This window comes from Nomascus leucogenys, chromosome 1a, assembly GCF_006542625.1.
Source record: "Nomascus leucogenys isolate Asia chromosome 1a, Asia_NLE_v1, whole genome shotgun sequence".
Taxonomy (NCBI): Eukaryota; Metazoa; Chordata; class Mammalia; order Primates; family Hylobatidae; genus Nomascus; species Nomascus leucogenys.
This window is the reverse complement of record NC_044381.1, coordinates 54,506,524-54,524,678: the sequence shown is the minus strand read 5'-3', so window position 1 is coordinate 54,524,678 and position 18,155 is coordinate 54,506,524. Positions and strand designations below refer to the sequence as shown.

Here is an 18,155-nt window from a genome sequence, read left to right as displayed (position 1 = left end):
TTTTCCTTATTTTCGTCTTCCTTCTTCAAGCCCCACCACTAGCCCCAGATGGTCCTCCTGATGATAAAATCGAAAGTAATACATCACATTTTCTTTGACCTCTCCAACCATATGTTGTAAAAACGTAGTTTCCTTTGCATGTGGTCTCCCATTTTTGAGATCTGTCTAGGTCACGTGATCCATCCGTTGCTTCAGTAATCAGTTAAGAGGATGTTATCCTTTAAATGTAATCAGTGTAGCAAGGGGTAGCTATAGGAAGTTTGGACAGAAAAAGAGGGCTGACTTATTACCCAGGATATGAGTGTCTCATCCCTGTACAATGACTTCAGAATTACTTTGCTCTGACAGACAAAGACAAGGTTAATCCCACCTCAGTTTGACTATTGACTATGAACCTTTTACAGACAATTTAATTAGCACCTGGACTTAGAAAAAGTCCCAGCTATTCATGGACCTGACCTAATACACTGCACAGAAAAAAGAAAAGGAAAAAAAAATTTACAATAGTAGTTAAAAATAAAACCCCTAGAGTAGAGTTTGTGGTTCTTTATGGAATGGCCATTCACTTTTATACTCTTCAAGTTATGATCTAGCCCATTTGTAAACTCACACACAGAGTTCCTACTGGGTGCTTGTTGCTCACTGACCCTCTACCCACCTTCTCCTCGCCTATCCTGTTCATATGTATGCCATAACACAAATACTATATGGATTACATGCTGAATAGTCAGCTTCCCATCTGCTTCCCCAGCTTCTCAAACACCCTCTGGATTATGTCCAGAAAGGGTACTCTAGGAACGAAGGCAGCCAGGCAGGTCTGTATAAAAAACTATTTCATGAGAGTACACCAAGATTGCAAGCTGCAGAGAAAGGAAATCAAATGACCACGTTTATCTATCAGTATAATATGAAAGCCAGTCCTGGCTCAGCCCCTTAGTAGTATGGCAAGAATGAATTTAGGCATTAATCCAAGCCTTGGTTCTTTAATACATAAAATAATAATAATAATACTCACCTTATAAAATTGTAATGAGTATTAAGTGATATGTTGATGACATACAAATGTATACCTTTAACCCAGACATATGAATTTTAGAGTCATATACCTAATGATCTTCTCAAAATCCTGTCTTTGATTTTTAAAAGATACCTCACAATTTTCATATTAAAAAAAAAAACTAATAGTCTTACCCCTTCTCAGTAAGGATACATTAGGTAATCTTGCAACTACAGACAACCATAAACTCTCAATGCTTAAAACTATGAAAGCTTATTTCTCTCTTGTACTACCTGCCCATCTTAGATAGGCAGAGGGCTCTGCTCCAGGGCATCCTCACTTGAGGACCCCGATGGACAGAGGCTCCATCATCAAGAACATCACTGGTTGCTGTGACAGGAGAAGGCCACACCTAGGTTCTTCAGAATTTCCATCCCATGAATAACACATGTTACTGCTATGCACATGCCATTAGCCAAACTGTGCCATGCTAAATTCAAATGATCAGAAAAATACAATTCTACCATGTACTCACAGGGAGAAAAACCAGAATATTGGTAACAGGCTTAATGTCTACCATCCTTCCCAAATCAGATCCATCTCCACTGTTTTCAATCTCAGTGGAGCAGATTGGCTAGAAGCTCACCAATGCCAGGACACAGAGGAAGACTTTATTTCCCATCTCTCTTGAGACATTAATGGTGAATTGAGTGTGAACAGAAGTATGCCAACTCCAGTCTTGGCCTTAAAACTTCCCGTGAGATCTTCACTTGTTGGCTCACTAAAAGCAAAAGATCAGTGTAGGAGTCTCTCAAGACCCTAGAAGATAGAAGGATCCTTCATTCATGAATGGCAGCCTAATGAATGCCCTAATGTATTGTGAGTGAGAAATAAATATTTACTTGGTTAAATCCCTGAGATTTTCTTTCCAGCAACTAGTACTTCATAGCCTGATTACTGTACTCAATGACAGACATCCCATCCACCCAAGCACACAGGCCACAAATGTAAAAGTCATCCTTGGGACACTCTCTTCACTCTCCATATCCCATCCATCACTGAGTTCTGTTGATCTTGCCTCCTAAACATCTCTTGAATATGTGTATTTCTCAGTTTCCACTTAGCCTAAGCTAGCATCAGTGTCGCGTGGCCATGCAGTAGTTTTCTCATCATCTTCCTTCATCTCCTCTCATCCCCTTCCAACTAGTTTTTCATGCTATAGAGGAGTGATATTTTTTAAAAATCTGTGTCAAGTTATCTTGGCAGTGGCTTCCAATTGTTCACAGCATAAAATCCTGAGCCTGGTCTTGAAATCCCTGTAACATGTGACCCTGTCTCTCTGATCTTTGAAGTCATCTTTCCCTTCTTTGAGCTCTAGCCCAAATGGCTTCTTTTACACTCCCCAGGATGTGCCATGTCCACAGCCACCTTAGACCTTTGCTCGTACTGTCTTCGCTGCTCACCATCCTTTCAATTTCAGTTCAAACTTGACTTTTCCATCAAAGTACTCATCTCTGTCCTCCTAACTTGTTCAGATGCCTAACATATATTTTCACAGGACCTTACATTTTTTCTTCATATTACTTATCTCTGATGATTTCTTCATTTGTGTTATGATTTTGTATGCACATAATTATTTGAATAACATCTTTTTATCCCCTTATGTTTTATGCTTCATGAGAGCAGGAGCCATTTCTAGTTTGGTTGTATTACTTGGCTTCGTACCTGGCACAAAGTATGTATTGAAAGCATGAAATTGGCATGCTTTATATGATGTAAATTATTTAAAACTATGTCTGGCATATAGCAAGTGCTCAGTAAATATAAGCTCTAATGATAGTTATTTGTTCATATTTAGACCCTAGCCAATGTCTAAAGGGAAGTTAGGCACGTGAAAAGAATCTGGTAGGAGGTTGCAGTCCTAGAAACAGAGGTTTCTGAACATGTGGGATTCTGAATAAAATTCACACCATACATCAAATGGAGGTAAAGAGCCTTAAAGGGCTTCAGTCAACATAGTGAGGAGGCATAATAAGCTATGACTCAGGGAAATCTATGTCATTGTGACTAGCTCCAAATCCCATGTTTGGAGGGCTGGGGATGCCAACACACTCCCTGTCCATGGATGCTCAGTTCAGAACCTGAGCAGGTCCCAAACTACAAGTGGGAGGCCTGTTACTCAGCCCCATGCTGCTGGAAGAGGCACAAGAACACACCTAATTATAGGCCTGGAACTACCAAGTAAAATGGAGGATTGAAGCAATTATTCAAAGAGTTTGGGAAGAAGAACAGGACATTAATCCCCTGCCCACCCCCTACTTTCTTTCCTTGTTTATTTCCAGCAATTATTTTTCTTTAGCCTCAATCCAGAACAGTTGCCTATAGTGTGCTCTTCTCTGCAGCATTAATAGATGTTATATAAAAGAGATCTTTGGAAAATGGGGAAATGCTACATTAAATAAAGTTAAGCCAACTTCATTACTGCAGGACTTCTGAGAGTTTTTATGTGTACTGACCCTTGGAGAAAGTTATGTAGCATTTGCTCCAATATATTTAACCATGAAAGTCTTGTTTTGTTTTCTTGTTTGTTTTTAGCAAAGTGTTTCTGGTGCTTCAAGGAACTCATTTTGGGAAATGTGAAATAGATATTTTCTCCTTTTTGCTTTTTATTTAGCCAAATCAGAAAACCTAGCAGTTCCTGATACATAACTGTCATCGAAAATAGTGTGGCTCAAAAGAAAGCCCCCCAGGCTTGGGATCTCTGTGTCCCACAACGTGAGTCTAGAGTTAAGACTCTAGACCTATCAACACTGCTGTATTATCTTGGACAAATCACTTTATCTCTATGCTCTCTAGTTTATAAAAGAAAGCTTTGACTTATCTGCCCTAAAATGTTCTTCCTTTTAAACGATCTGAAATTCCAAGTAGCTTGAAGTGAGATATGATATTCTCCATTAATATAATATCTGAAAATACTCCATAGAGACTCATCATTTTTCTTAAATTTTCCAAAAGTGTTTTTAAAAATGGAGGACTACTTGAGCCCAGCAGTTCAAGACCATCCTGGGCAACATAGTAAGACCCTGTCTCTAGAAAAAATTCAATTATTAGCTGGGCATGCTTGTGTGCATCTGTGGTCCTAGCTATAGGGGAGGCTGAGGTGGGTGGATCACTTGAGCTCAGGAGGGGAGGTCCAGGCTGCAGGAAGCCATGTTCATGTCACTGAATTCTTCCAGCCTCGGTGACAGAGTGAGACTCTGTCTCTAAAAAAACAGTTTCATTTCCTCCTTAATTTGTCTCCTTTATCATATACTAAATTCCTTTTAAACTTCAATCTATATCTGGACTTTCTAATGTGTTCCATTATTTTGATGCCAGTATCACACTATTTAATTAAAAGACATTTTAATTGGTCTTTCATGTAATTTGACTACTTTAAAATGTTAGCAACATCCAGGGAACTAATGGAATTAGGAAATATAGTTCATTTATATTACTGATGGCGCAATTTGAATATAAAAATGTGTCTGCTATTATCTAGTTAATATTTTGGATGAAGGAGTCAGGTGGCCCTCTAGAGAATGCTACAGCTGCCTAGAAAGTTACTACATGAGAATATATGAATCAGATGCCATTATGCTGTCTTCATCTCAGGTACATTGAGGAAACAGAGTCAGCATATCTGTATATTCATCACCCTTATGGGCTACATGTCCAACTTTTCATTACTTGCCTAACTACCTGGAATCATGGCTGTGGCCTTCTCTGACATTGGACATTTAGGCTTTTTTTCTTTCAAGTAACTGGTTGGGTTTCCCCATCACCACTTTTAAGTTTCTTTCTTTCTTTTTTTTTTTGAGACAGTCTTGCCCTCTTGCCCAGGCTGGAGAGCAATGGCGCAATCTTGACTCACTGCAACCTCTGCCTCCTGGGTTCAAATGATTCTCCTGCCTCAGCCTCCTGAGTAGGTGGGATTACAAGCACCCGCCACCATGCCCAGCTAATTTCTGTAGAGATGGGGTTTCACCATGTTGGCCAGGCTGGTCTCGAACTTCTGACCTCACGATCCACCTGCCTAGGCCTCCCAAAGTGCTGGGATTATAGGCATGAGCCACACCGTGCCCAGCCACCACATTTAAGTGTCTATGCTTCAGTCAACTGATAAGTCCTGCCTAATGTTCTAGGATAATCACATGAATTGATCACAAAATTAAATACGCCCATTTGCAAATCTGTGTACCCATCTTTGAATGACCAGGTTGGTCCTTACCAAACACAAAACCCAAATTTATTGAAGACAAAATATGGCACTGGTTACTGTAATAAACTAGAAGCATATTTAATTTTGCTATCTTTGGGATAAAGGGGGAGATCATTTTGTTTCTTGGATGGCTGCAATTGTTACTGTAGTATATATTTTGCATGGATATTGGTATTGCTTTCTCGCAAACTTTTAATGAAGAATATTTATTATCTTAAGCCAAATGACTGATACCAACAACAGGTATCATGGAACTATTGTTTCTTCTTTTTAAATTTTCAAATAACCTTCATCATTTGTACCTAAAAGGAAGTCTTTCCTATTCGCTGAGCTACAAGATTCTTTATGTAGTTGCAGAAAGTTTTGGTAAGTATTATGAAAGCCAATCACGTTCACTCATATTGCATTTTATGTTTCAGAACATGCCAAAAAACAAGATGTAGAGTACACAAAATATATATATTTGACCTCCCAATATTTATTTTAACTTCTACCTGGGAGAGATTCAACTAGCCTTTTGTGATGTCTACATCCAAATATGCAAACTGAAATTGGGTTGTTAAGGATAGAGGAAAATGGAGCTGAACCAAAATAAATAAATAAAAATAAGAAAGAAACCAAATGCTTGGTAAACTTGGCATAGCATCTTTCCAGAGTGAATGAAGTATTCACAAGCTATATTAAAAAGAAAAGAAATATTTAAAATAACTGACACTCCACATCCTATGGATACAGACACAAATCTCAGAAGTAATTAAAATAAAGATATCAAAGGGGAGGGCAAATACCCCTGCAAACTCAGAATGGTAAAATACACACAGCCTGACCTCTGTTACCATTGAATCAAATAAGCTGTTAATTACAAAAGGATGAACACCCTCTGGAGATAACAGCAAACTCCAGGCAGTCAATAGGATGTGATAACATCCAATACAATCAAGAAACATTTGAGTTGAGCACAGGATTATACATGAGGATTGGAGGATTAGGAGACATGGCATTTCTGAGTCTAGTAAACAGAGAGCACAAGATGCCAGCTGAGGAAAGTAGAGGGTAGGAGAGACAGATGTGATGAATTAATCACTAGGAAGGCAATGAAATAATGGCTGGGTTCTGTTCCGTAGGCTGGCAGGGAATGAATGAACCATGATGACCTCTTTTGCATTTCTAGCCTTCAATTACGAATTGAGCACATGCATGATGGCAGTGTTAAGAAATACTAAAAACTCTGTAATTGCTGTTGGATTTTGGCTAAGCAGGAGACTTTTGTTACTTTGTATTTAAAAAACAATGAAGTAAGCTGTGTCCCTAAAAAGTCCTGTTATTATAATATAATTGCTCATGGCTGAGATTGTAGCTGGAGGCACACGATAAGACAGGAGAATTCATTTTGATAAACATAAACACCTGAGATGTTTATCCTATGTGTTAGTTACTTATTGCTGTGTAACAAATTACACCAAAGCTTAGTGACTTAAAGCAACAAACATTTTCAGTCTCAGCATTTCTGGGTGTCAGGAATCCAGATGTAGCTTAGCTGAGTGCCTCTGGTTCAGAGTCTCTCACAAAGCTGCAATCGAGGAGTTGGCCAAGGCTGCTGTCATCTCAAAGTTTAGCTAGGGGAGGATCAATTTCCAAGCTCATTCATATAACCGTTGGCAGCCCTCTGATCCATATCCAGATTCAGTCATGAGGCTGCTGGCAGGCCTCAGGCTCTCCCTGGTTTTTGGCTGGAGACACCAGTTCCTTGCCATGCAAGCCTGTTTACAGGGCTCTTTATAACATGAAAGCTTGTTTCACCCAGAGCTGGAGGACAGACAGAGAATATCCCCAAGATGTTCTTCTGAGATTTACTGAATCTCAGAAGTAACATCCCGTTGCTTTTGTAGCATTCTATTGACGAGGAGCAAGTCACTAATTCCAGCCACACTCAAGCAGAGGAAATTACCCAAAGGCATTAAGACCACAAGGTAGGGATCACTAGGAGCAATCTGAGAAGTGGTCTACTACATCTTATTTATCAAAATTCCTGGGTCAGTTGAACAATAATAACTGTCCTCCTTTGCATTAAAATTAAACGTTTGTGTACAGTCAAGTATGTGTGTATGATAAGTATGTAGAGTCACAATTAGGAGCTTTCTGCAGGCATCTACAGCTTGCTTTCTTTATCCCTCCACCATATCTATACTGCCACTTTCATGAAGCTGTTCTGGGAAGGGTCCCCAAGGGCCTCTACAATGTCCAAAGAACATTTTTCTTTCAAGGTCTTGACTCCTTGGCAACGTTGGGCATTGTTAACCACTTCCTCCATGAAACTACTGTCTTGGCTTCAAAGAGTGCTACTCTAATCTAGTTTTCCTTCTACCTGTTGGACTTTGCCTCTTAATGTTCATCATATACTCCTCTGTGTTTACTTACTTACTAAATGTGATGTTCTTGATAGTTTCCCTTTTTAGCCCTTTTCTCTACTCATTCTGTATACTCCTTTTCAGTAGCCTTATGCACACACTTGATTTCAAGTGTACTTGATACTGGTGATCCTCCAGTAGACTTCTACAGCATGGAAATCTCAGCTCCCTTGTATCCCATGCCACCAGCTCTTCATTTCCACTTTATTATTTTCAGACTCCAAATTTTATTCTTTATTATTTTTAGCATTTCAGGTAAAGGCAACATGTTAACTCTGTTATCCAAAGCAGCAATGTAATAGTCATTTTAGACCCCCCCTTTTTTTAACAGCTCTCTGACATTGTCTATATAAATAATTTTCTATATATTTCTCAACTCTTTCTTCTCCCTACCAGTTCCACTATGACTGCTCCCTTTTGAGCATCTTTCTCTTCACCTCTGGATGAAGATCATTAAGATTGTAACCTCCTGACTGGGCACGGTGGCTCACGCCTGTAATCCCAACACTTTGGGAGGCTGAGGCGGGTGGATCACGAGGTCTGGAGATCAGTACCATCCTGGCTAACACGGTGAAACCTCGTCTCTACTAAAAATACAAAAAAATTAGCCGGGAATGGTGGCGAGCGCCTGTAGTCCCAGCTACTTGGGAGGCCGAGGCAGGAGAATGGCGTGAACCCAGGAGGCAGAGCTTGCAGTGAGCCGAGATTGCGCTACTGCACTCCAGCCTGGGTGATAGAGAGAGACTCTGTCTTAGAGGGAAAAAAAAAAAAAAAGAAAATGATTGTAGCCTCTTAATTGGTTGCTGCCTCCAGGGACAATTTCCAACTTGTCTTTGTGTCAACTGAATAATATTTAAATGATTTAAAAGCCCTTATCACTATCAGGATAAAACCCTAAACCCTTAGTTTTGCATGCAAAACACTTTATATGTTCTTTACTTTCTTCTTTACTTTTATCTCCCAATTTGCACCACATGCATTGAATGTTCTGTTCATCCAGAACCAGCTGTAGGGTCTTGAAACTGTTTGCTTACACCACTGGACCTGTATACCCACAGCTTACCAACCTTGTCCATTCTTCAGGCTCCCTCTGATTGGATATATTCTGTTCATTTTCTGCAGGACAGATAAATAATTGACAGGTCTGAGAAGCCTTCTTTGAATTGCCCTCCTCCGCAGTCTACAGCCTGCCCATACATACATATGTAAATACAAACATGCCTATATACTACACAGCCACAGGCTGGCCTGAGTGCTTTTCCTTTGTTATCCCAATGCGTCCTGGACATGCCTTATCATTGCCATGACCATTCTGCATTGTACTTACCTGTTTACTTATGTCCCTGCTGTTAGACTGAACATCATTAACAGTAGGATCATGTACATTCCTGCATCTCCAATACCTAATTCAGAGTCTAGCATGAAACAGGTCCACAATAATGTGTCGTTGAATTAATAGAAACTTATGTGAATGAATGTTGAATTCTTACATTTTGACTATATACAACATATATTTGATTTAATATATTTAATTTTGATAAGAACCACTATATTTTTGATGGGGAATGGAGGGAAAGATTTCTAAGAAGTTTGGAGCTAGCTATCTCCTAGTCCCACTAAGTGAGAAACAGTACTTGGACTCTTAGCAAACTCTTAGTTAAAATGGAGAGCTTCAGCTTTTTTTAGCTTGATTGCAAAACCACGTCTGCCAGGCATGTTTGCCAGTTGACCTTCTGTGTCCCATATGCTTTCCTGTAATTCTCTTGGTGCTTCCAGCCACTTGGTTGCTATGGTGTGATTAGTTACATTCAGAAGTTTCCCTCTTCTTTGGGAATAGAAGGTTTTCTCTGTCTATGTCCAATTCTTCTCTACTCCTGAGGCCAGTTGGGGAGGGAAGCAAGAAGAGATTGTGAAAGTTTGCCATTGGTGAAACAATCACCTTTGATGCACACTAGAAAAATGGATGAGAGTTGTAATGAAAGAGTAACTTCAGCCAACCAAAGTCAAGTCCAGATTTTCAATGTTGTGGTGGAGGTTCCAGAATCTCACCACAGGAGGATTAGTTATAATTCTGTTGAGTGATTCACAGGATGATAATAACACAGCACAGAGGTTGTTTTTGGCCTTTCCTCAGAGTTAAAATTCCCTACAGATGCCATCTTATGAATATTCCAAACATGCCTGCATTACAGAGACAAGCGACGGAGCTATGCTTACAGGTAGGTACTTGAGTCTGTTTCACTGCCTGGGGGCAGGGTCACGCCTAGTTCATACCATCAAAGTGAGATCTTTGCTGGTTTAATTGTAGGCCTTTAATGCCTTTTATCGTCCCTGGAGTGGAGTCCCTAACTTACAATTTAAGTCTATTTATTATTACTAACATTATTAGCCAATTGCCGTGATTTAGAGTCCTAAATTCACCTCTCTCTCTCTGTCTCTGTGTGTGTGTGTGCGTGTGTGGTGTATAATTAACCTGAATATGATGGTCTAAATTTGTCTGCATATACATATATATGTAGCCAATCTGAAATTTTCGTTGAACTGAAATATTTTGTTTTTTAATTAAAAAAAATGTTTATGAGTTTATTCATAGAGCACTGAGCTTCCATCCTCTCTAAACCTCCCCAGCACCCAGATCCTGGTACCATGAGTGATGACACTTTTTCTTTTTGGATGTAACTGAATTGATAGTTACTGTACTGAAGGCTTCATACTAAATGTTTCAACTCCAGCTTTAGGACAAACTCTGAAAAAGTCCCTTATGACTGGAAACCTTTCCTTCCTGGTAGGCCACCTCTGCTCATCCCCTGCATTTTCCTCCCTGGCCCCACCTGTACCGCCGTCCTTGGGGGATCATTTTTCCCTTCCTGTTGTCTGGTGCTTCATTCCCCATAGTGGACCATCCTTGACACACAATGATACATTCTCCTACCTTTTCAAATACACCAAAATTTTAACAAAATTCTTTGTAAATGAAGGATCAGATATTTTATGGTCATGTTTTAAGCATCAGCCAGAAGATAAAGGAAAAGGAAAACTGGTTTCTTTTTTTTTTTTTTTTTGAGATGGAGTCTTGTTCTGTTGCCCAGGCTGGAGTGCAGTGGCGTGATCTCAGCTCACTGCAACCTCCGCCTCCCAGGTTCAAGCAATTCTCCTGCCTTAGCCTCCAGAGTAGCTGGGACTATAGGTCCCTGCCACAACGTCTGGCTAATTTTTGTATTTTTAATAGATAGGAAGTTTCACCACGTTGGCCAGGCTGATCTCAAACTCCTGACCTCAAGTGATCCACCCACCTCGGCCTCCCAAAGTGCTGGGATTATAGGCATGAGCCACTGTGCTTGGCCAGGAAAACTTTTTATGTGGGACTTCTTGTCTCTTCTCTTTAAGGTATTTTTTATATTAACAGCAATCTGATTTTCCTCTGACCTCCAATTCAAATTGACTAAATATCTCAAGCTTCTTGTATAACTATTCCTTGGGCCCAAACTTTCTCACCTCCATTATCAACACCATACCTTGACCACATATCAATCTAATTTTTTCACACTAATCTCTGGTACTACAAGGTACCAGAAAGTTCTGGATTCAAGAGTTCTCTGATCAACAATATGCAATAACAACATGCTTGTGTTTCAATGATAAATCCTGGCATTGGCGAGGATGAAGAAAACCATGCATTCTCATACTTTATTGTTCTCAAGAGTGTGGCTTTAGATGTGAAACCTAGTCTTTGTATATCAATTTGTTTCCACCATGAGAGAAGCCATCCATGGATAGAGCTAATAACAGGAAATGCCAAGTAGAGTGATAAAAATAAGTTTTTGATGACAACAGTTGATTGCTGAATCCAGCCAGTCCTGCAGTTGTTCTTCCCAATTAATGAACCTCTATATCCTCTTTACCAGGTTGTGTGTTACTTGCTTCTTAAGTCACTCTAAATTACATGCATAATATAGGATATATGCAGGTTTTAAGAAGCATAATGAAGATCTATATGTAATGATATGAATAGAAGACAAAGTAAGATGCAATTTGTTGTATTTTTTAAAAAAATCAAGATGCGGCCGGGCGCGGTGGCTCACGCTTGTAATCCCAGCACTTTGGGAGGCCGAGGCGGGTGGATCATGAGGTCAGGAGATCGAGACCACGGTGAAACCCTGTCTCTACTAAAAAAATACAAAAAAAATTAGCCGGGCGTGGTGGCGGGCGCCTGTAGTCCCAGCTACTCAGAGAGGCTGAGGCAGGAGAATGGCGTGAACCCCGGGAGGCGGAGCTTGCAGTGAGCCAGCCTGGGCGACAGAGCGAGACTCCGTCTCAAAAAAAAAAAAAAAAAAATCAAGATGCAGAACATTGTGTATATTATATATATATATAAATAGGAACATTATATACAATGTTCACTCTCCCATTTTTATATAAAGTGATTATGAGCCTTTATGTATTCATATGTTAGTTTATATCCTTATATCCTAGTATATGCAAATAATGTTTCTAGAAATATAAATAAGACACTGTTAACCATGGAGTGGGTATAGGAAGTTGGGAATGAGAAAGAGGACATAGTTTTACCTTATACATTTCCAAACTGTTGAAAACTTTAAAATGGGAATCCATTACTTTAAAAATTAGGAATAATAACTATGAAAATTTTTAAAAATTTGTGCCAGACAGTGCTAGGGGTGGATAACTCTGGCCTATAAGAAGTTCATTGTCTAGAGGAGATAAATATACAAAAACACAATGCGGTAATGTGCTTCTTGCAGGTGCAAAGATAATCCAGTTCTGTGGGGTAGAGTCACATGGGCCTTTAGAGAGGAGATGATGCCTAGCCGAGGTTTTACAGTGGGAATAGGAGTTCACCAAACAGAGTGGGAGGGGGATATTTTGAGAATACGAAGAGGTGAAAAGCAGTCCCTTGTCTCTTTTAGAAACCGTTAATGAGTCAATAATTCCAGAGAGGCCAAAGGGAGAGTGGAGAGGGCAGAGGAGCAAGCAGAAGCCACATAATGACTAGCGTGCTTGCCATGCTAAGAAGCTGGGATTTTATTTTTCAGCACCTAGAAACCTTTTGCCAAGGCTGAAAATTCTATTAATTTCTCAGAATAAAATATTTTAAGCAATTAGGAAGCTATAATGATAAAGAACATAGAGTATAATATAGCAAAACTCAGGTATTCATCATCCAGTCCTGTCAAATCTTAATATTTAGCTTCATAATTTTTTAAAAGAAATAAAACATTACAAATATAGCAAAAGCTCTCCATATACTCTTCCTTTACCTCAATCCCCTTTGCCGTCAAAGAAAAGTATACCTATAGTTTACAGACAAGCGGTAACTTATTATCAGAAAGAGAACGTAATTTAGGTACTCTACTCAGTCGTTTTTAATTCTTAATGCAGCCTATTCACATATCACCCTACAATGGAAAAACTGTCACATAACCCATGTAAGATAAGAAACCATGGTCAGCTTGAAGTTTTTCATATAGCAACTGTCTTGTCATATAATGATGCCCTTCAGAATCAACAGATGCGTGTCTGCTGTAGCTAGAAACCATTAGACCCTGACCTGATATTGGAAAGGGTCATGAGCATGTGTAGACTTATTTTGAAACTGAGGATTAGGAAAAGTGGTCATGGAAGTCATTGACGTCAAAATCACCAAGTGATTCTTAACTTCAGTTTGTTTGTTGTTTACATTATTGGTGTGCAGTGACGCGTGTTTGACTATGTGTCTGAGTGTGTGCATTTGTGTGTGGTGTGTCTCTTTAGAATACAAAAGAGGCTGGTTTGGTTTTCAGTATCTGATTAATAAGAAGTTAAACCAAAAAGGCGGTTCTTGGATGAAAAGCAAGTCGATCATTTGCCACCACTTTATAAAAGGGAGGTTTGAATGATACAAAACTATGTACTTTTACATAAGTAGAAGGCATTCAACATGCTACATTATCTGCACCAAAGAGAAGATAGCAAAAATAGCATACTTTTTTAAACTTATTTGCTTCATGTTTACTCTACATTGTTTAATATTAACAAAGCTTAAATTAAATGACATTTACTATGAAAAGTGAAATTTTAATGAGCACAGGAAAGCATAAATGTTTACTGAACACTTACATATTTAAGAGGATGTTATACAACTTACAGCAAAATTTAAAAAAATTTCAGCATTTTGAAACATTGGTAAGGTTTTTTTGTAGTTTTTTTTTTCGACTTTCAAGTGGTATAAATTACTTGTGTTTAAAATGTACAAACCCACACTGAAACCACTTTAAATAATTCTGAGAATAAATAAATACTCACAGTATATTTTCTAAACTAGTGCCAGGGATATTATACACCTATGCAGTCTATTTCTCACCACAGTTTGAAATCTCACAGCCTCAAAATACAATTATTTTCCTTCTTTTTTAATTATTCAAGTAACGTATTCTATTGCCTTTCAACATTTGTCACTCAAAGTTATCTGATTTTTTTCTAATTTGTCATCAATTAAGAAAGAACTAGAGTTTTAGCATATATCCTTTTTTTAAAAAAATCAAGATGAAGAACAAAAAAGAACAAAAGTAGTGTTATACTTTTCCTCCATTTGGTAATTCACCTGATATTTACCTGCTAAGTCTTTATCCAGGCTTTCATTCCATCCAACATACTGATCTCAATATAATCAGTGTCTTCTTAACAAGCACATTCATGATACGATATGACTGCTCTGTTTTAAAAACTGTATAGCTCCTTCTCCCCAGTCCAATTTCAAATCCCACTTAACTAAAACAAAGCAAAATTTGACTGATAGAAAACTATTTGCAAATAAAAGAAAAATAATTTAGAATCAATCCCTTGAATAAATAATTTATAATAAGCTATATTAACATCATGTACATTTCCATTAATACATTTATAATTTATTTATAAAATAATGCTCTTGTTATAGTCTGTTAATTATATATACTAAACATATTTATAAAATAATAACATGGCTCACTGTTGTGGGGTTGGGGGAGGGGGGAGGGACAGCATTAGGAGATATACCTAATCCTAAATGATGAGTTAATGGGTGCAGGAAATCAACGTGGCACATGGATACATATGTAACAAACCTGCACATTGAGCACATGTACCCTAAAACCTAAAGTATAATAAAAAAAATAAATAAATAACATGGCTCATATATTATTTTATAAAAACAAATTTATTAAGTATAGAATATTTATGCATATATACTATATTACAAGCATTAGTTTATTAAAAAGCATTATATATATATACTCAATAAGCCAACATTCATCCGGTCTTTTTCTAAAGTTAAGAATTTCAAGAAACCAAAAATCAAATGATACAGGATAGCAGAAAACTTAAAATTTTGTCTTTTTTCTTATTTAAATTAATGAGTTGAAGACTATTTTCAAAGAGAACGAGTCACCTGGAAAAGCTGTCAAAACTAGATCAAAGAATTTAGGTTTTCTAAGAAGAGAGACCTGTTAGGAGGCTATAACCGTACTCCAGATAAATACTGATTGGGCCTCATGTGACGTGGTGGTGATAACTACAAAAGGTATCTTGAAAGATGAAATAGCAAGTAGAAGACCATCTGAAAATAAGACATGGAAGAAAGGGAAGCCTCAAAGATAACTAAGATTTTGAACATGAAATCTGAGGAATTGTTGATACCGTTAATTGACAAAGGGAAGCTGTGAGAAAGTGTAGGTTTCAGGGGAAAGAAGGCGAAATTCAGTTTGGGGCTATTGAATTTCAAAATTCAATAAGTAAGTAACATTATTATTACGATTTTTCAGATGAGAAACTTAAGTAGGAGGCATTAAGTAATTTGTCCAAGGCCACACAGCTAATAAGCTATGCAGCCAGAATTTGAACGTAGGCAGCTTTCTTTCCTATTGCCCTACTGAAAATTTAAATGCCTTGATTTTCTTCTTTGGAAGCAATTATATAGGTGACGAAAAATCATAATTGACATCTGGTCTTTTTCAGCCCACAGTGGTGGCTTGAAAAGAAGCTTGTACTGTCTTAGAGACCCCCTACACCATTGGCCACAGTTACGTGATTCTTAACTCAAGTGGTTCAGTTATAACCCAGCACCCTGGATCATTGTTTGGTCCAAGGATGGACACCAAATCCAGGTTGAACCAATCACTGCATTTCCTTAAGAAAATTTTAACTTGACACCCAGGTGGTTTTTGGAGTTTCAAACTTGAGTTGTCAAATAGCCATGTTTCTAACTCCAAGGAGGGAGAGCTGCATGAAAGCATGATGCCAGAAATAATAGAAATTGGGGCTGAGGGAGGGACTCCTGGCAGCATTTGAACTTGATTCTAGTCATCCTTGAGGACCAGCTGCACTTCCACTCTTCTCATAGTTTGGTTAGTAAACCACTAGTGTTCCTTCTACCTGATATGTTTTAAGCCAAGTTTCCTTCATTCGTTTGAAATCAAAATAGTCATGGTTGATACAGCCACACACAACTGTGGGAACTTGAACAAGTTACTTAAAACCCTGAATCAGTTTGCTTATTTACAAATAAGTGAAGAAGACATGCTTTTTAAAGGATTTTTTCAGAGCATGAAAATACATGTATACTATCTACTCCCCTTACTTAAAACTCACTTTATTACTACTTTGAAAAGTATCAGTTACATTCTTCAAGTTCTTTCATTGGAGTCGATTGTTCTTTCATTGAGAATGGTTGAAAACCTAGCACGGAACCTAACTCTCCAGAGTGCTGTAGATTACCCATCACAGGACTTTCAGGTCCCGAATTTACCCTTCCCTTCCTTATGCTGCACACCCTACAGCTTTACATAATGGTGATAAATCAAACAAACGTCTGGTTGATTTCTGTATGCAGAGCACATGGCAGAGTGCCTAGCATTGAGGAACTCCTCAGGAACTATTTTATAACAGAAGCAGCAGTTGAATTTAAGAAATAATCATAGAATGTGATGGTCTCATTCAGAGAACATTAAAAGGTCTCAATAAGTATTCATTAATGCTCCAAAAGCCCCAACAGTGGCTTTTAGTTATTGTCTCTCTTTAGTGGTATGTTAATTTTACAAATTTTCAAATTAATCTCTGCATTTTTGTTTTCTTTATTTCTTCTTTTCTTTCGCCTCCTCCTTTTTTATTTTATTTTTGATAGATTAGGAATACAGTATAGATTCAGAGTCTCATCCCAGATGCTAAATATCTCACCCTTTACTCTTTCTTGTGAGTTTTTATTACCTCTTGTGATTGTGTCTGATAGTGCTCAAGTCAGGAAGGAAGCGTCATTAAATAAGAAACCAGAGTTAAGACCTTAAATCAAGCATGGTTTGATACTTTGCACATTTAAGCTACTGTTGTGTTTTGGTATTTAAAAAGTTACAGAGTTATTAATTTTTACCAGGTGGTTTGAATAAATAACTCTCCAATCATGGTAGAAAAATGATAACTCTTACTTTCTCCAAGCTTAGAGTTAATGACTGTGAGTAAAGACATGGAATCTGAGGAAGATGCTATACCTTCTTTAGATACAAGAATCAGTATTTATGGAATACGTGTGTGTTCAATGCTCACCCATAATAAAGAATGCAAAGCAGTTAGCAAGCCACAGCTTCCGGTACTGGTTTTTACCCATTTCTGCAAATGCTGCCAAGATCTTCATGGCTAATTTAGCATCTTGCTTGTATGAGACAGGTGGGTGATATTTTCATTATAGGTAAGGAATGGGATTCTAAGAAATTCATTACCTTTAATGCCTACTATGGACAATTGCCAGGCATTATTGCATTCCATACCAATCAAGAATTAGGAGAGAACAATTTAAGTAGAGCTTTAATTGGACTGGAATCTAGAAACAGCTGAAAAAGAATGTATTCTTTCTGAATGGAATACAGTCTTTCTGGAAGTCTTCACAGTGTACATTATTCTCTTTTTGAATGGAAATGTTTGCTGCCAAATACCTGCTTAGGATGTGAAAAACCAAATTTAACTTATTTTTTTCGGACAGCCTGGCAATGAAACTTTTACTTTAGGGTTTGGTTTATTCATTCATTCTAATAATGGTTATCATCATGGGAAGTTTTAATTAAGTATTTGGCATTTACCAGATGATATATATATTACCAAAAAGTAATACCTATTTTCAGAGAGCTCATGCTTCATGTCAGCAAGAAGTAAATCATTTAAAAATGTCCTAAGTTAGGCATACACACATGTACACCATGTCAATAATCACCAAGACGTCTATCCTGCATTTGCTTCATATTGCCAACTGCAAATATTTTTATTTCATTTGTATATTCTTATATCAGTTCTCTAAACACAAAAATGTTAATTTGGCTCCTATTTTACAGATGTGAGTATGAGATTCCAATTACTTAAAGGATCTGCCCAAGGCCATAGAGGTGGGAAAGGAAAGTTCAATCATCTTTCTACTACACCATGTATCACATTATTTTCATGTACTTGAATAAGCTTGTCCACAGTCAAAGTT

At 37.9% G+C, this 18,155-nt stretch overlaps 1 pseudogene; it reads right to left on the bottom strand.

The window, feature by feature from the left end:
* Positions 1 to 17,324, bottom strand: part of LOC100586949 — a 121,775-nt pseudogene extending 104,451 nt beyond the window's left edge.
* Between the last annotated feature and the right edge of the window lie 831 nt (positions 17,325 to 18,155).